General features: G+C 46.3%; 1 protein-coding gene across 1 annotated transcript in view; it reads right to left on the bottom strand.

Moving 5' to 3' along the window:
• LOC132009591 (long-chain-fatty-acid--CoA ligase ACSBG2-like) overlaps positions 1-19,852 on the bottom strand; it is an 86,307-nt gene that overhangs the window by 23,507 nt on the left and 42,948 nt on the right. The gene's annotated exons all lie outside the window — the stretch shown is intronic.

Here is a 19,852-nt window from a genome sequence, read left to right as displayed (position 1 = left end):
CGTAGCTAAAGAATACCATAAAAACTCAAAAGATTCACAACAAATTGAGGAAAAAATACGGGTAACGTGTCTAATAGAGAAAGGCCTGATTTCCTTTACATGGGAAGAACTCCCATGGATCCGTAAGAAAAACTCCCGGTACCCCAAAGGGCATAAATAGAAAGTTCCCTGAAAACAGATTGAAAATGACTTTCTTAGTCATGAGAGAAGGCAATAGAAAATATTGTGATGTATTTCACCTGTCAGATTGAGTAGGCTCAAAAAGGCTGAAAAACACTTGATATTAGTGAGAAGGAATGTGGGGAGACAGACACTCTCGTAGATTGTGAGACTGAGGCAGCCCCCTTGGAAGACAGTGTGCAGAGGTCAGACTTCAGATCCTGTGGTCACTAACCCCTCCTTGGAGGACAGTGACGATTGTGGCTGCCGGGGTCCTCGCGTGCTCACGAACTGGACTCCGTTGTTTGAATCCTTTCATGTCCGATGGAGTCAACCACCACTCCTTAACCTTGTCTGATTTTCAGTGTGCTAATCCCTAAACCTATTAAGCAACATTCTTTTTAAACATTTACTTGACAAAAATTAATAGTTGTTTTCCTGGACAAAATTATGTTCCCCAAAATTCATATGTTGAAGCCCTCCCCCCACCCCAGTGTGACTGTATTTGGAGATGGAACCTTTAGGGAAGTAATTCAGGTTACTGGAAGTCCTAATAATGGGGTCCTGATCCAACCGGATTAGCATCTTTATAAGAGGAAAGGATACCAGCTCTTGCTCTCGCTGCACCTTGTGAGGACACAGCTGTCTACAAACTATGAAGAGGGCTGTCCCTGGAAACCAGCCCCGCTGATACCTTCATCTTGGACATCCAGCCTCCAGAACCAAGAGAAAATAAGTTTCTGCTGAGTCGCCCATTCTGCAATACTTTGTTACGTGGGGTAATCCACTTGCATAAATGTTGAGAAGATACTAAGTCTTAAATGCCATTTAATGAACTTAGGAATTTAACCAATCAAATTTCCAAAACATCTGAACATTGGCCACATGTTTCATTAATCAGATTCCCCCAAGCATGTAATTAAAATCACAAATCCATTATGTTATTTTGTTCCAATCCAAGATGTCTGCAGATATCATCAGTGGTGCCCTCCACCGCTGGCTGACATCATTTGAGAACAGTGTGTCGCTGGTTTCCGTGAAGGAAAATTGTCTTATCTCCTTCGTGGCCAACATTATACTTGATGCCAGAGTCAAGCAGTCCTAAACTCTAGATCTGCAGTTCATGTCCTACAAGAACCTGACGATACGCCGTCTGGCAAATACAGCCCCATAACCTGTGCACGGTCCTACGATAGCAGACTCTAGCTGGACATTCCCGTGAAAAATGAGTAGCCGGAAAAGCACCTTATAATATGAACTGAAATGAGTCTCTGCGGCATGGATACACACAGAATAGATCAATCGGCGGAGGAAAGCAAATAGCCAAACATGGCGGGTCCGAATGAAGCTCGGAAGACGCACGCAAAGACATCCATAAAGTGTGCTACAAAAGAAGAGACCAGGAAGTCCACGGTCCTCCTGGAGACGCTGGCCCTGGCTCAGAAACTTGGTGGACCGCACCCCTGCCCCGATCTCCCCTTTCGTCCCTATTCGCCCCTCCCCCCTCCCTTCCATCACCCTCCCTCGCAGCCGTCCAGCCTTCCCCATCGTCCGTCCTTCCATCCGCGCGTCCATCTGTCTACCCATCACCTAACCAACCTCCCTCCCTCCGTCCCTCCGTCTCTCCATCCTGTCTCTCTCTCCCTTCCCTGTTTCCCTTCTTCCTTCCTTCCGGCTCCTCCTCTCTTCCCTCCCTCTCCTCCACCCTGCTTTCCCCCCCCTTCCCCCCCCCCCCCCCCCTGTTCCCCCTTCCCCCCCCCCCCACATCTGTCCCAGTCTTCAAACTAGGGCCCCAAACGGCTGCTCCCCCAGACAGGCACAGCTCTCTGGAAACTGGGCTCCCTCCCATGAGCCAGAGGGACCCTGCTCCATGGTGGCTTCCATCAACCACATTCAATGTGTGGATTCCAGCCACATCCCAACCCAAACAAGGCATCTGTGGTCCGTGGGGACTTGAACACTGAACGGATGTCAAATGACACGAAGAAAGGATGGTCACGCTTTGAAGTGTGATGATGGTTTGAGACTCAGTTAAAGAATCCCTGTTGTTGGGGCGCCTGGGTGGCTCAGTGGTTAAAGCCTCTGCCTTCGGCTCAGGTTATGATCTTAGGGTCCTGGGATCGAGCCCCGCATCGGGCTCTTTGCTCAGCAGGGAGCTTGCTTCCTCCTCTCTCTCTGCCTGCCTCTCTGCCTGCTTGTGATCTCTGTCTGTCAAATAAATAAATAAAATATTAAAAAAAAAAGAATCCCTGTTGCTGAAGGATTCCATGTGAAATAACACACTATCTGGAGTTTGCTTTAAAACGGTGCAGCGGGAGCATGGCCGCATGGAGAGAGACAAGGCCAGCTCCATGTTGACAATTATTGGAGCAAAGCAACAGATAGCTATTGCTGTTGTTGGGAGGGGTGGGTCACAATGCTATTTGCATGTGTGTGTGTGTGTGAGAAATGTTCCATCATAAAAACTATTAAGAATTAAGAATAAAATAAAATGTTGGTCTGACCATGCCCAACCTCTGCTTGCAACTCTCCAGGGCTCCCACCACCTGCAGGGTGTAAGCCCACATCTTCTTTGTGCCCACAAGGCCCTGCGCAGCCCCCTGCCCCTTCCTTCCCCCCCCCCCATCTTCATGGTACATCCATACCGTGGAACGCCACACCACAGGAGATGGAACTGTGGATGCAGCCGTCTGAGCAAATCTCAAAGACCTCAGAGAAAGAAGCCAGACTCAAAAGGTCACCTGCCTTATGATTCCATTTATGTGACTTTCTGGAAAAGGCAAAACACTAGTGACAGAGAACAGGTTGGAGGTTGCCAGCAGTTGGGGTATGAAGTGGGGTTCACTGTGAAGGGGGAACAGGGGGGAATTTGGGGGTGGGCTGGCAACAGTGACTGTGCTGCTGGTTATATGACTCCAAGCATTTGCCAGAACTCTAAAACTCTACACCAAAAACATGAATTCTACAATGTGTGAATCAGGTGTGCTGTGGACCCTTCAAAAATGTTCCATAGCTAATTCATTGGGTTTTCCAGTATCACTAAAGGTAAAACTTAAGGAGCAAATGGCTTGTTTGCAATCACTTCCCATCTCCTGTTGAAACTTAGTTCCTGTCCACAGTATGCCAAGTATATATTGTTTAAAAGCCTAATCGTGGGGCATCTAGGTGACTCAGTTGGTTAGGAGTCTGCCTTTAGCTCGGGTCATAATCCCAGGGTCCTGAGATCGAGCCCTGCATCAGGCTCCCTGCTCAGTAAGGAGTCTGCTTCTCTCTCTGCCCTTCCGCACCCCCCAACTCATGCTCTCTCTCTCTCTCAAATAAATAAAATCTTAAAAGAAATAAAAGCCTAATAACTTTCCCCAGTATTGTTACATGGTGATAGCATTCTTTCAAGCTATATTTTTATTCTATCAGTCTAAAAAGAAAAATTTCATCCAGCCAGTTTTATTAAAAAAAAAAAAAGTTATATCTAAAAAGGCTTACTTTGGCAAAGTAAAAAAAGAAAAGGTGTACTCTACAACAAAATTATGTATCCCCCTTAAAAGTAAAACTTGGGATAAAACATAAAACGAGTAAGAATGTAATAAAAGATCTACCTCGTGCAGGGTACCATGACAAACATTTGGGTCTGCTGGAGAGGACCTCAAGGACAGATCTGCCCAGAGTTCCAACTGGGAGTAGAATCCATATGAAGACAAACCAAAGTAGACTAGAGACACCGAAGAATTACCCACCAAGGGGTGGGGGTGGGGAACGACGGGTCGATGTGTACAGAGTTTCCCTTTGGAGCAATGAACCATTTTTGCAACTGAACAGAAGTGATGATTGCACAAGACTGTGAGCGTATTAAATGCCACTGAGCCATCCACTGTAAAAAGGTTAATTTATGCTACGCAAGCCTCATCTCGATGAAAATTCATACACACCACAGAGAGGTTGGTTCATGGTTACTGAATCTGAATGTTCTTCAAGACAGGATATTAAATCAGAAAAGCAAGATTCAGGACAACATACAAAGAGGTGGCCTTTTGTGCAGGTGAATGGATTTGTGTATGTGTTTGTCACTCAGGAAAATATGGTTTTGCCTCTGGTCTAAGGAGTTGTTGGCTCTGTGGTGGTCATAAAGCAAAATGTAAGCGATCTGACCCTACCGCTGAAGCTGTGAGAAGGGGAAGATGATAGGTCTCAAATCATTAAGTGCCCACGGCCATCGGGGGGCCTGCCCATCTTTCTCTCAAGCTGAACCATCATCAAGAACGTTTCTTACAAATTCAGTGAGGGAGAAAGACAGAGGTGGATCCTGGGACCCTCTTCTCCTGTGTCTTCTGAGCACCTACTGTGTGCCAGGCAGAGTTCTAGGCACTGGGAAAAGGATGGACAAAATCCCTCCTTGAGCTGATTCTAGTTGGAAAAAATAGCCAGGAAAGGAACAAAGATCAGTTCAGATAGTAACAGGATGAGCCTCAAAAAACATCATACTGAGCAAGAGAAGCCAGATGTCAAAGGACACAGCCTATGATGCATTTGTAGGAAATGTACCAAACGGGTAAATCCATAGAGACAGAGAGCAGATGAGGGGGTGCCTGGAGCTAGGGACAGAACTATAGGGAGTGACGGCTAATGGGCATGCACTTTCCTTTGGGGGTGATGAAAATATTTTGGAACAAGATAGAGAAGGTGGTTGCTCATCAGTGTGAACGTCCTGAATGCCACTGACTTGTGCACCTTAAAGTGGTGAATCTTGTGATATGTGGCTATCCCTTCGATTAAAAAAAAACTCAGGTTGGTGATGATCCGAATGAGAACAACAGAACAGGGTGTTGTGGTAGAGAATGCTGAGGTGGTCAGGAAGGCCTCTCTGAGGAGGTGTCATCTGACTTGAGTGAGACCTGAAGGATGTGGAGTTCTACTGGGGTGTGTGTTCCAGACAGAGCAGACTGTGGGTGCAGAGGCTTGGCTGTTCTAGGTGCAGACATATACAATTAGCATCTGAGAGCAAGGGACGTATAGAAATAAAGGCAAAGACAGCCTTACCTCCTGCCATACCCCTCACCTCCTTTGCTCCATCTACTTGGACCTTCTCTCTATCCCCACACACTCTAGTCTCCCTCTCACCTCAGGGCCTTTGCACATGCTGTCCCTTATGCTCAAAACACTGTTCTCCCTAATCTTCATCTATTCCTTCCCTTCCAGACTCAGCCTCTGCCTATGAATCTGTTCTTCACAGGAATATCCCTTGTTATCCCAGGCTGAGCTAGAGCCTACTCCCTCTTATTCCATCCTCTCTTCCCCTTTATTGCATGATCTAGCTTTGAAACTAGGTGTGTGTGTGTGTGTGTGTGTGTGTGTGTGTGTGTGTGTGTGTGACACTATCTTGTTGGTCACTATATCCCTAACACATAGCACAGTGCGTAGCACATGAAAGGGGTTCAATCAATATTAGATAAATGAGTATATATCAAAATATATTGATTCAGTAGACCTGTGGTTCTCAACGAGGGGCCATTCTGACCCCCAGAAGACACCTGGCAATGTCTGGAAACATTTTGATTGTCACAAGTTGGGGAGTACTACTGGCATCTAGCATGTAGAGACCAGAGATGCTGTTCAATGCCCTGCAGTGGCCAGGATAGCTCCTCACAACTAAGGATCATCTGATCTCAAATGTCAGTAGTGCCAACACTGAGAAACTCTGGACTCGACAAGGCAGTTACAAGGTGCAGATGGCAAGCACTTAGAGTATTTTCTACAGAGAAAGATAATATGGGAGCTCTACCCGGAGACACTTCCTGTGATCTTGGACTGAGAGGATCCTGGTAAAACCAGAAGTCCTGTTAAAACAAGACTGTTGGGACGCCTGGATGGTTCAGTTGGTTAAGGGTCTGCCTTTGGCTCAAGTCATGATCCCAGGGTCCTTGGATCCAGTCCTGCATGGGGCTCCCCACTCACTGGGGCATCTGCTTCTCCCTCTCCCTCTCCCTCTGCCCACTGCTCCCCCTACTGCATACTGCGTACTCCCCCTACTACTACTTTTTTTCTGTCAAATAAATAAATAAAATCTTAAAAAAAAAAAACCAAGACTGTTCATTACAGAACAGCAACGACAAGCAAAGCGAATAACAAATGGGTCTTTCCTGTGTGCTGAGCACTATTCTGAAAGTTTTCTGTGCATTAAGTCATTTAATCTTCACAATAATCCTAGGAGGTAGGTACTGTTATTTACTATTATTCTGCATTTTACAAATGAAACTAGGACACAAAAAGGTTAGTTTGCCTATGGCCACAACATAATTTTTTCTTCTCAGTCTGGGGAGCATTAATTCATTCATAAGCAGCTTTAAGTGGAGATAGTATGACTCTTCAACCAAATGAAGGTCCAATCCAGCCATGTATTTAAAGAATCTTTACCAGAAGCAGAATGTCTATGTATTGGGACATCAGAAAACAGTAAGTCAAGACAAGTCATTGACTGGGATAAGAGATTTGCTCTGTTCATATGCCAAGAAAGAACTGATATCCATAATATGAAAAGAGCTGCTCTGGATTAAAAAGGCATAGATAAGTAATCCAACAGGAGATGGGCAAAAACATGAACAAGCAGTTCACAGGAAACATGAATGGGTCATAAACAGGACAAGATGCTTGTGTTCTTGATAATGAGAAAAGCGAACATTAAATGAGATATTTCATTCCCAGTAGATACAAAAATGCATCCAATGCTAGAAGGGAAAGGGAATGGGGGCTCTCCTCCACTACGGATGTGAGGTAAAGACAGCACACCCAATTGACAAAGTTCTGGTGTTAACCATTAACAGTGAACATGTATATATACCTGAGTTGGCATTTTCACTCCCAGGCACATATACCCAAGAGAAACTCTTGCATATCTGCCCCCAGGAGATATGAACAACAATGTTTGCAGCAGGAGTGTCTATAAGAACCCCACACTGGAAAACCCCTAATGTCCATCAACAGAAGAGTAGACATATCCATTATGTTGTACTACACTGTGAAGAAAAATCCAAGAACATACACAAAAAATTGGATGCATTTCCCAGTCATGGTGCTGATAAAGAAGCAGGTGGTAGTATGATTTTTAGATATAGTTCACAAACAGGCAACATTAATTAGTACTTGTTTGGGTGCTAAAACTACAGGGAAGTTTCTGCAGACAATTCAGAGTAGTGGTTACACTATCAGGAGAGGGACGAACATGAGAAAAAGGTAGGACGCACAGAGGATGTACAAGTTACTAGTATCATTTTATTCCATAAAGTGAAATAGGTACAGACATTTATTGCTATTCATTAAATTTTCAGATTTTTTGTATTATTTTATATACAAGATGTTTCACAATTTATTTTAAAGATTTGTTTATTTTAGAGAACATGGAGAGGGTGGCAGAGGAAGAGGGAGAGACAGAATCTCCAGCAGACTCCCCATTGAGCATGGGGACACAGAGCTCAGTCCCACAATCCCAAGATCATGACCTGAGCCAAAAATCAAAAGCCAGACACCTAACCAACTGAGTCACCCAGGCTCCCCATTTCACCATTTTAAAAGGCCACATAGGGTTTATTGTAACTGCAAAAATTTTATTCAACATTAAACATCTTATTAATATGAGTTACTTTCATTTAAGAGAGAAAGGGTGAAAAAACATGATCTCTTCAAGATAGAATTTGATGAAATATCTGTTGTTTATGAAAATTCTTAGCAAATAAGAAATGGAAGACTTTCTTTAACTTGATAAAGTATATCTGGCAGAAATATTCAATAAATACTATACTTAATAACAGCAACAAAAGCTCTGGAAGAATTTCTAAGAAATAAAGAATAAGACAAAAGATGTCAGCTGTGATTGCTACTATTCAGCACTGATGAAGTTTCCTGGCCAATGCAATAACATAAGAAAAATAAATGAAGGAAATATGGATTGTAAACAAACAACACTGTAATTTTGCAGATAATATGATTGACTCCCTAGATTATCCAATAAAATGAAAAGCTATTATAAATAAAAATTTCTGTAAGGTGGTTAGGCAAAAGATCAATATTGAAAAAGCAATCAATAGCTTTTTTGTACACCAACAGCGATCAGTGAGAAAATGCAACAAAAAAAGATACTGAGGGTCTGGCTCAAGGCCAAAATGTGTGCCTGCGGTAAGGCTAAGTCCTACTGAAAGATACCACTGAATGACAGCCAGACACTGAACCCCAAAGGACCCCCCCACATGCCCCTCCCCCATACCAATGTTACTTGTCATGAGTCCTGGTCATCATGGCACGGCATTGGTTGCTGAGACATTTGGTTACTCAGAGTGTTTTCTTCTTCCACAAAGATCATAAACAGGTTGCCTATCCTAGAAATCTGGACATGTGCTGCTCCTTCCCAGACCTCGTTACTGTCTGGGTCCAAGATGGTAGTGGTGACAAGAAGCAGAAAGGTGGGCAGTATTCCTTCCCAACAGCCCTTCTACCCCATTCAACCTTCCAGAACCTTCCATCCCAGACACCTCTTGTGACATCACTGGCTGTCTCTGCCTCCCCACCCCACCCCCACCCTTGGAGGAAACTGCTTCTGGGGCAGGAAGATTGCTGTTCTCTTTGCACTCATCCATTCGCTCATGCGCACATATGTGCACACATTGCATTCCTGCGATGGAATTTGTGAAAATTACATGGAGCTACCACACTTACATTGGGCTGGATGCTGGGGACACAGAGAGGAGCAAAACCAGATGAGGTCTGTTCAGGAACCCAGCAGGAAACCTAGAATCATACAAATGAATGCAAACTTAGAGTTGTGCAGAGAGACCCAAGTCAAGTGGGTTTGATGAAGGACCTGACACGGGGAGGTCAGGAGAACTTCCCTAAGCAGAGACAGCAAGGATCTCGCCACTTTGAATTACACTACCCTGTGTTATGTATCTTCAGACTGCCTCTCCTTCTCTATGTCTGTTTTGCTCATTGCTGCATCCCTGGCAGGGCAGAGAGTAGGTACTCAATACATAAAGATTTACCAACCAAATATTCTGCCCTGCTAAGAGAAAAGAACAAGGGGTGTTCCATTATCTCTGGAGACTTCTGAGTAGTTCAGGTCCATGGCTGACCAGTGTTCACCCCACAGAGTACTGAGGTGGCCGTGGCTGGGAGAGCCAGTGTCGACCAATATCCATTTGGCTCCTTCTCTAGACCCCTCACCTAATGACTGTGTTTCCCAGGCCCCTTATTCCTACATGTGGTCATCTGGCCGAATCCTGATGGGGAAAGAAGTGATGGAGGCCACTTTGGGGTCATGCCTTTAATGGACGGGAGATGGCGTTCACTGATAGGCAAATTCACAGAGACAGAAAGTAGAATAGAGGTTGCAAGGTGCTGGGAAGGTGGGTTGGGGAATGACTGCTAACAGGTATAGAGTCTATCCTTGGGGGTGATGGAAATATCTCGGAACTCGATAGATGTGAGGGGTGCACAACATCCTGAATGTACTAAACGTCACTGAGTTGTCTGCTTTAAACTGATTAATGGTTAATCTACTGTGAATTTTTCCTCAAAATTTTAAAAATAATTAGAGTATTCTGACCCTGCGACATGATTTAATTCTCAGAATGCACTCCATTAGAGAAACTAAAGATCAGGGAGGCCAAGCCACTTGGTTGAGGTCACACAGGAAGCCAGTGGCAAAGGGACAGAAGTCATACTTGGTTCTGTAACTGTGCAGTGTCCCAGCTCTTCACAGAACCTGGCTGTGTGACCATTCCAACCAACACAACATAAGGGCAAGTCAGCTTCTGGAAACATCTGCTCTGAAGAGCAAGCAGGAAAGGAAAGATGGCCGAGGTTTCCCCTTCCTGCCTGGAATGGGGATGTCCTATGTGGAGCCATGGCAGCTGTTTTACAATCATGAAGCAACAGTAAGGGACTCAAGAAGCCAGAAGCTTAGGACATTAAGATCCTGGGCCCTTGATGGTAGTAGTGAGTAGCTGAATCAAAGCCAGCCTCCGTTCACATAGATTTCCCATCTGCTGAGAAAATATACACCTTTATTTTTTTTTTTAAATTAGTTATTTTGGAGAGTGAGCATGTTATTTTGGAGAGAGAGTGAGCATGTGTTGGGGGAGGGGCAGAGGGAAAGGGAGAGAGAATTCTCCAGCAGACTTCCTGCTGCATGTGGAGTTCAATGCACAACCCAGTCCCAAGACCGTGAGATCATGACCCGAGCCGAAATCAAAAGTCTAGGCACTTAACCGACTGAGCCACCCAGGCACCCCCAGGCCCCAATTTTTAAAAAATATTTTATTTTAAAGTAATCCCTATGCCTGATGCAGGGCTTGAACTCCTAACCCCAAGATCAAGTGGCATGCTCTACCATCTGAGCCAGCCAGGTGCCCCAAGCCCCTATTTCAAAACCCTGCTTTGGTTAGATTTTCTTTCAGATGCAGTCCAATGTTAACTGCTCTAACCTTCAAGTGATATTTCCAGGCTGACCAGGAGTTAACAGTTTTTGAAGGACATAACTTATCTAGCCAAGTAATTAGCCCCACATTTCTCAAGACAAAAGTCTTAAACTCACTCATGTTGCTCCCATATTTTTGGCAGCAGTACATCAGTATAGCTCTGTTGAAGAACACCTTGGCTGTATTTGTCAAAAATTTAACTATACCCTTTTTCTCCTGTCCCTGTACTGTGTTAATTCAATATTCTATGGGGCTGACCCATTACTTGTTTATATTTAAATTAATTTCTTAAAAATATTACAAAAGTCAGACACATATATAATTTTTTAATCTCAAAATCTGACTAAAAAGTGGGCAGAGGATATGAAGAGACATTTTCCTAAGGGAGACATGCAAATGGCCGGAAGGTACATGAAAGGCGCTCGACATCACTCATCATCAGGGAAATGCAAATGAAACTTACAATGACCTATCGCCTCATATCTGTTAGGATGGTCGTTGTCAAAAATATGAGATAACAAGCACTGGCGAGGACGTGGAGAAAAGGGAACCCTTGCGCACGGTTGGTAAGAATGTAAATTGACTGGTGCAGCCACTGTGGGAAAGAGGGTGGAGGTTCCTCAAATTAAACCATTAGACCGTCTGATCCCGTGGTTTTTACTTGGGGGTATATACCCAAGGGAAGTGAGAATAGGACCTCAACTCATGTTCATCACAGTGTTCTGTTGTTGTTGTTGTTGTTGTTGTTGTTTTTACAATGGTTGAGATAGGGAAATGACCTACAGTTGGTCTATAATTGCATGGATAAAGAAAATGGGAGATGCACATACACACACACACACACTCACACCGACATGGGAATCCTGAATCACCATAAAAAAGAAGGAAATCCTGCCATCGGCAGCAACATAGATGGACTTTGAGGGCATTATGCTGAGTGAAATAAATTAGAGACTAATACCGTATGGTCTTACTTATATGCGGAATCTAAAAACAAGACGAAAGCTGGGCGCCTGGGTGGCTCAGTGGGTTAAGCCACTGCCTTCGGCTCAGGTCATGATCTCAGGGTCCTGGGATCAAGTCCCGCATCGGGCTCTCTGCTCAGCAGGGAGCCTGCTTCCTCCTCTCTCTCTCTGCCTGCCTCTCTGCCTACTTGTAATCTCTCTCTGTCAAATAAATAAATAAAATCTTTAAAAAAAAAAAATAAAAAAAAAAAATAAAAACAAGACGAAAGGAAAAAACCAAACTCACAGATACAGAGAAGACTGCCAGTGGCCAGAGGTGGGGCGGTGGGCGTGGGCAAAATGAGTGAAGGGGGCCGAGGGCTACAAACTTTCCGTTATAAAATAAGTTAGTCCCAGGGATACAATGTGTCCAGCATGTGTACAGCGTCCTGGCTACGGTTAAGGATACCGTATTGTGTATTTGAAAGTTGCTAAGAGAGTCGATCTTAAAAGTTCTCATCACAAGAAAAACATTTTAAGTATATATGCTGACAATAACAAGATTTATTGCGATCATTTTGCAGTATACCCAAATAGAATAATGGGGTGACCTCAAACTCCTATGTCGGTTATAGGTCAATAAAAAATAGTAATAAAGTAAAATAACAAAGCCCCCCCGCAAAACCCGCACAGGTAGTGGCCCACGGAATGGTGGTTTGACATTACCCCTGTAGACCAGCCCCAGTGATGTTCATTCACTTTTACTTTTCTAGAGAAAATCTGTACGTTTTCTCAGAGCTCCCCCTGCTGGGAGCTTCCATCTCTTACCCCTGCCCCCTCCTCCCCCGGCATCTGGGGTCTCTACCTACCTCCAGGCAGCAGAGATGGACCGCCCGGAAAGTAGGCTGCAGTGGGGTTTTTTTTCTTTCTTTCTTTCTTTTTTTTTTATTTTTAAATTATTTATTTATTTATTTATTTATTTATTTATTTATTTATTTATTTGAGATAGCGTGAGAAAGCATGATCAGGAGCTGGGGAGTGGAGTGCAGAGGGAGAGGGAGAAACAGACTCCACCGAACAGGGAGCCGGATGCGAGGCCTCATCCCAGGACCCTAGGATCATGACCTGAGCCGAAGGCAGATGCTTAAACGACTCAGCACCCCCAGGCCCCAACTTTAAAAACATATTTTATTTTTAAGTAATCCCTATGCCTGATGCAGGGCTTGAACTCCTAACCCCAAGATCAAGTGGCATGCTCTACCATCTGAGCCAGCCAGGTGCCCCAAGCCCCTATTTCAAAACCCTGCTTTGGTTAGATTTTCTTTCAGATGCAGTCCAATGTTAACTGCTCTAACCTTCAAGTGATATTTCCAGGCTGACCAGGAGTTAACAGTTTTTGAAGGACATAAGTTATCTAGCCAAGTAATTAGCCCCACATTTCTCAAGACAAAAGTCTTAAACTCACTCATGTTGCTCCCAGTTCCCACATTCAAATATAATTTCTTCAAATTAATTTTGAAATTAATTTCAAATATAATCTCACTTTTTGTGAAAATACAATTTCACTTTTTGTAATTTGTGAATGGCTTGTAAAAAGTGGCTTTAATTTCCTATCACCTGTTGGGGCGCCTGGGTGGCTCAGTGGGTTAAGCCACTGCCTTCGGCTCAGGTCGATCTCAGGGTGCTGGGATCAAGTCCTGCATCGGGCTCTCTGCTCAGCAGGGAGCCTGCTTCCTCCTCTCTCTCTCTGCCTGCCTCTCTGCCTACTTGTGATCTCTCTCTGTCAAATAAATAAATAAAATCTTTAAAAAAAAAATTTCCTATCACCTGTCAACTACAATTTCACCTGTTGCACGATTTGCAGAAGTTTCTGATTTCTTATCAACTGTGCACCCCAAGTTTCTTGCCAGCTGTGCCTGTTAAGAATTGGAGGAAATGGGTAACCAACCAAATGTCCATCGAACTCCTCAACAATGTTTTTAAAAAGGTGAGTGAGTGATGGGCTCCACGATAACGATGAATCTCATAGACATAATTTTACACAAAGAGGTCAGACCCAAGAGAGTACATTCCCGAAAGACTGAGATACCTAACGGCTATCAGAAGGGAGTCCTTTTACAATTTGGAGTTTTTCAAGAGTTGCACATTTTCATCTGTACCTTCACATTTCTTAATATCGTTTTGGCCTGTGCTCACCACGAGATAAAAAGAATATATCCTGGGGCGCCTGGGTGGCTCAGTGGGTTGAGCCTCTGCCTTTGGCTCAGGTCATGATCTCAGGGTCCTGGGATTGAGTCCCACATCGGGCTCTCTGCTCGGCAGGGAGCCTGCTTCCTCCTCTCTCTCTCTCTGCCTGCCTCTCCATCTACTTGTGATTTCTCTCTGTCAAATAAATAAATAAAATCTTTTTAAAAAAAAGAGTTTTAAAAAATATATATATCCTGATATGAGTCGACAGAACAGCTTCTTTCCCCCGCTACCCAACACTCCATAAACCGAAAATGTTACAATAAAACGAGAATCCACCATAACTTTGACAACGTAAGGAGCTTTGTTCCATCGGTGTTTAAACCCCAGCGCAGGAGGAATGGCAGGTGGGAGAAGCGGGCTCCCCGCGGAGCAAGGAGCCTGATGCAGGACTCGATCCCAGGACCCTGGGATCATGACCTGTGCCGAAGGCAGTTGCTTAATCAACTGAGCCACCCAGGCCTCCCCCTTAGGTCATTTCTTAAAAGTCACTGATTTCTGTGCGGGGAAGCTAGACGTGTCACCCATTGTCAGGATCGCAACTGGTGAGGTCACAGGTAAGCCATGAGGCGAACATTCTTCGTTCCATACTTCCAAAGCAGGCGGTAAGAATTCTCAGCAGCTTTGGTCATTGAATTGTTTTAACTGCGCCCTTTTTAAAAACGGCTCCCATGTCTTTTTCCCCCTCTCCCTGCCTTGCCCCTCTGATCGGCGGGCGACGTGGAACCTCGGCCCAGGCATCCTATCCCCCTTCCTCCCCTGGTTGCCTAGAAGTGGTTACGACAGTTTGCTGAAAACAAATGGGATTGAAGGGGAAAAAAAATGTGGTTGACGCGTATTCAGCCTGTCCGTTGCGAAGGCTGTTCCAGGTCACGGCAGTTTGCTATGGAAATGATTCTGTATCGCAGAGAAATGTGATGGCCGATGGCCAGAAAGTCATGAGGAAAAGATCTTGGTGGCGCACAGGTGCTTGCCACACAAAATCCCCTCTTCTGAGGCTGCATCGTCACGGAAATTGTCCCTTTACGCCACCCTTGAAAGGATCCGGTGCTCAGGCTCAGGTCTGTGCCCAAAAATGTGGCTCTTAAAAGCACCTCCCCCAATGCACAAATGGCCTTTAAAGTTCTAATGGCTCTGGTTAATTAACAGTCATTAGTTAAATAAAAACAGTCAATTAGGAAGAAGCCCGTCTGGGAGGGAAAAAAAAGTTTTAACAACCACCGAAGGGAAATCCTTTCAGGAAGGTTTGGAGAGAGCCCAGAGGGATGTGTTTCGTACCATTCGTGCACTCAAGCTCATTTTAGTGGTCCTGTGGTTTTAGCAGCCGATTCTTTACTTGCAAACATGTGGGTAAACCTTTTGTGTCGTTTGGTTTTTATTTTCTATTTTAGCAGAAAATATCTTTTCATTTTATTACGCCTTTGAGGGTTTTTTACACCCCCTCCCCCCAAAAATCCGGCGGGACAAGTCATGTTTGTGCTTAGTACATACAAGGACACATGCTGACATGCAGACAGAGAGACAGACAGACAGCCTCAATAGTATGACAGGATCTACAGAGAGAAGCTCAGCCTTTCTCCCCGTGTTTCTATTCCCAGTTTATGTTTACTCTGTTCAAAGAAAACTCTCTCCGTATTGCAAGCGTGCTGCAGGGGAGCAGCGGGGAGGGGCGGTCCTGGGTAGAGGTCAAGTGCGTGCTTGGTTCACACCCCTGCTCGGCAGCTCATGAACTAGCTCTGTGAGCCTCCTGCAAGGATCTTCTGGCTGCAGTCAGCAAGACTGTCGGTCTGCAAAGGCAGCAGGGACTCAGTACCCGTACGGGTCTACAGCCCAACCCCCGAGTTGCAGCCGCTGGAGTGTTCGCTGGGACATGGAACTTTCAGGGTTAAAAGAAGGTTTTGTTTTTTTTTTTAAAGATTATTTTTCAGATATAATTTCTGTAACATAAACTTCATCATATCAATGTGTATAATTTGGTGGTTTCAGTAGATTTGAAGTGTTGTGGGCGGGGTGCCTGGGTGGCTCGGTTGGTTGAGTGTCTGCCTTGGCTCAGGTCATGATCCCGGGGTTCTGGGATCGAGACCCGCATCAGGCTCCATGCCAGGGAACCTGCTTCCCCCTCTCTCTGCCTGCTGCTTTGCCTGCTTGTGCTCCCTCTCTCTCCCTCTCTCAGATAGATAGATAGATAGATGGGTGATAGAAAGGTAGGTAGGTAGGTAGGTAGGATCTTTTAAAAAAATAAAGTGCGACCATCCCCATTATTTAATTCCAGAACATCTTCACTACCCCCAGAAGGAAACCTCAGCCTCTGTCCCCATTAAACAGGTCGCCGCTCCATTCTCCCTGCCTCAGCCCCCTGATAGCCAGCAATCCACTTCCCGTCTGTGGATTTCACTGTTCCAGACATTCGTAGACATGGAGTCCCACACTGTGTGGCCTCTTGGGTCCGGTTCCTCTCACTGAGCCTCATGTGTGCCAGGTTCTTCCGTGCCGTGGCGGGTGCCCACGCTTCCCTTTTTATGGCTGCATAATAGTCCATTCTGCAACCCTACCGCGTTTCACTTACCCATTTGTCTGTTGATGGACAGTTGGGTCCTTGTCACATTTTGGTTATTGTGAGGAATGCTGCCCCAGACGTTCGTAGACAAGTTTTGTTTGTTTGTTTGTTTTTAAGATTTTATTCATTTGACAGAGAGAGAGATCACAAGTAGGCAGAGAGGCAAGCAGAGAGAGAGGAGGAAGCAGGACTTGATCCCAGGACCCCGAGATCATGACCCGAGCCTAAGGCAGAGGCCTAACCCACTGAGCCACCCAGGTGCCCCCATGGACAAGTTTTTGTTACCTAGTTGGATTGCTGGGTCACAGAATAACTCTGTTCCACTTTCTGAGGAACTGGGGGTTTTCAGTTTACCCGAAGAAGTCCCAGGGAAGCCTGGATGCATTGGCCCCACCCGTGAATGGTCCTCCCGGGGCTTCAGTTAAGAGGACGAAACGAGCAGGATGTCACCTTCCATACACCCCTTCCCTCCACCACCGCCAACGTTTCTGCTCCCACGGCTTTGTGCACCACACTCTGGCCCTGCCATTTCCCCTCTAAACTGTTGCCTATGTGATATCCTTGAGAGCAGTGTGTGGTTCGGATAGCTTCCTTAAGCAGGCAAAACGCTCTTTTGGGAACGGACTGTAAGCAGAGGCACTAAGGGAGATGTCAGCCTCTCCGCAGCCCACGGAGGAGCAGAGGTTCCTTCTTCTCCTCCCCGACTCTCCCCCATGCCCAAGGTCAACAGGGACCTGGTGCTTCTTCGATTAGGGTTTACTTGGACCTGGACCCGCACTGGGATTCTGGGAAGCAAAGAGTGACGGACAGAAGGTAAGTCCCGAGCTGAATTTTCCTGCGGGAAATTCACCCCCATCCCCTGCCCTAACGTGATCTATAGCCACTCCTGGAGCTGGAGATGGCAGGATCGAGACGGAAAGTTACGAACGATCCTGAAGCAATCTGGTCTGTCTCTGGTGGATTCTCGTCAGAGGCTTACAACCCTTCTGATCAGCACAGAGTCACACTCTTTCCCTCCTCGTTCCCCTCGTGCAAAAGCTTCCTCAAAGCTTCTGCCCATCTAACCTTGAGGGATTTGGGCAACAAAAGAATTGAAGGCAGGGTCTCCAAGAGATGTTTGTGCAGCCACTTTCCTAGCAGCATTATTCACAAGGGCGAAGGAGTGAGGCAACCCAAGGGTCCACCGATGGATGAACGGATAAATGCAGTGCTGTCCATCCACGCACTGGAACACGATCCAGCCTCAGGAAGGAAGGGACCCTGACACCTGCCACGACACGGAGGGGCCCCGAGGACACGGGGCTCAGCGAGAGCAGCCAGCCACAGAAGGACACATCCCGCAGGACCCTGCTCCCAGGAGATCCCCACAGGAGTCCTGTCCACACAGACAGGAGAGGAGAGGGTAGGAGCCGGAGCTGGGGCAGGGGGTGAGGAGTCCGTGCTTCGTGAGGACAGAGTCTCCATGTGGGGAGATGGAAAGTTCTGGAGACAGTGGGTGGGGGTGAGCGTGTTTCATGCTGCTGGACTTTATACAAAAATGGTAAAACCAGCAAATTTTATGTATATTTTATCTCAAATCTTAAAAATGTTTTAAAAAGATAGATTTGGGCAAGTTTGCACCTGCATGGTTGGTGATCTAACGTAATCATTCAACAGTGACTTACTGAGGAACACCTGTACTCCAAGCGTGGTTCCAGCCAGACCAAGGCCTCGGCTTTGGTTTCTTCGCCTCGGCTCTTGGCTTTAGGGCTGGGTTGTTCTCTGGAGTGGAACCATCCTGTGCATGATAGCGTGTTGAGCAACATCTCTGGTCTCCTCCCACTCCGTGCCAGGAGCCCCTCTGAGTTGTGACAACCACGAATGTCCCCAGACGTTGCCAGGTGTCCCCTGTGGGGCAGAATTGCTCTTGGTTAAGAACTTCTGCTGTAGGCGATGACGATCCTGGAGAGAAGGCGGAAAATGTCCTTGCCCTCATGGAACCTGCTACGCCTGGCTGGGGTTGGGGAGAAGCGGTCCTCAGAAAGCAAATGGAAACAGGGTGCGGAACTGGAATTTCCACCGGTGACAAGACACGAAGATTATGAACTCCGGACTGCAGGTTTTCAGATGAAATCGTAGCAAAAAAAGGTCCCAGCCCTTGTCTGCCCACCTATGCTGAGGGTGCCGAAGGGTGACGGCAGGAGGGAACGTGTTCAAGGGGCGTCTGGGCAGGGAGCTTCCGGGGTGCTGAGTGCGGGGTACAGGGCGGGCCTGGTGAGGGCATCCCAACGGCACACCTGGGCTCTGGGACCCTATAGGGTAGAGTCTGTGTGCTGTAGCCACTGCAAGGAGGCGTGCCAGAAACTGAAGGGCCAGAGATGTCTGGGCAGCCGAGGGAGGCAGTTTGTGGCTAAATCAGGATGGGTCTGTTGGGGACGAGGCCCTCGTGAACACACAGAAGCTGGTGTGGAGATATCTTTGATGTTCTCCTTAAGCCTCTGCTGGCTTCGCTCCACAGAGGAGCCAGTGGTGGTTCCTGAATTCCTAGGGACCAGGAAGCGAGTGAGGTGGGCCAGGTAAAAGCAGTTGCTGGTGACAGTCCACCAAGGTAGTAGTTGGGGGTAGGGGGTTGTGTATCCAGGGCCAGCCCCACGAGATCCCCTGCATTTCATTTCATGCTCTTCTGTACCTGTCTTGAAGCCCCTAATAATTGTCAAACAAGGAGCCTTTCTCTCCACAGGCTGACACAGGCAAGGACACGAACAAGACACGAAGATTATGACAGCTCAGTATTCCGTCTCCAGGGACTTTAGTTTTCTCCTTCTTTCGGGGGTGGGGGGTGAGGAAGTAAGAATGGGAATGTGTGGTAGCATTAGACACCAGCGAAGTGCAGACCTTTGTGTGGGAGAGCCATGACATTGCGGGTTGGCGCTCAACTTCCATTTGATCTTAGCCAAAAGGCCGAGAAGTGATTGCCGCTCAACTTCCAAGGATGTTTCCCTTCACTGAAGGGTCAAGGGCAATTAATTGGATTTTCTCGAAATGTGATGGGGCGGGGTCTCCACTTTGTCCCGTCTCTATGGAGGACAATGGTCATTTGACAAGCCTAAAGCTCCTGCTTCCTCACATCAGACTGAAGTAACTTATTACGTGCAGCCAGTTCTGCTATAAGGTGATACAGGCGCTCCTAAACATCATTGCCCTGGGCAGAACTGCACAATAAAAACCACAGATCTGTAGTAAAGTTGGATAAGGACAGCAATACCCAAAAACGTCACCATTGAGTTACATGTTTAAAAAAATCAAAAGAACTGGGGCGCCTGGGTGGCTCAGTGGGTTAAGCCGCTGCCTTCGGCTCAGGTCATGATCTCAGGGTCCTGGGATCGAGTCCTGCATCGGGCTCTCTGCTCAGCGGGGAGCCTGCTTCCCTCTATCTCTCTCTCTCTGCCTGCCTCTCCATCTACTTGTGATCTCTCTCTGTCAAATAAATAAATAAAATCTTTGGG

This window comes from Mustela nigripes, chromosome 2 (assembly GCF_022355385.1).
Source record: "Mustela nigripes isolate SB6536 chromosome 2, MUSNIG.SB6536, whole genome shotgun sequence".
NCBI classification, from domain to species: Eukaryota; Metazoa; Chordata; class Mammalia; order Carnivora; family Mustelidae; genus Mustela; species Mustela nigripes.
This window is presented reverse-complemented; position numbering and strand designations above follow the sequence as displayed.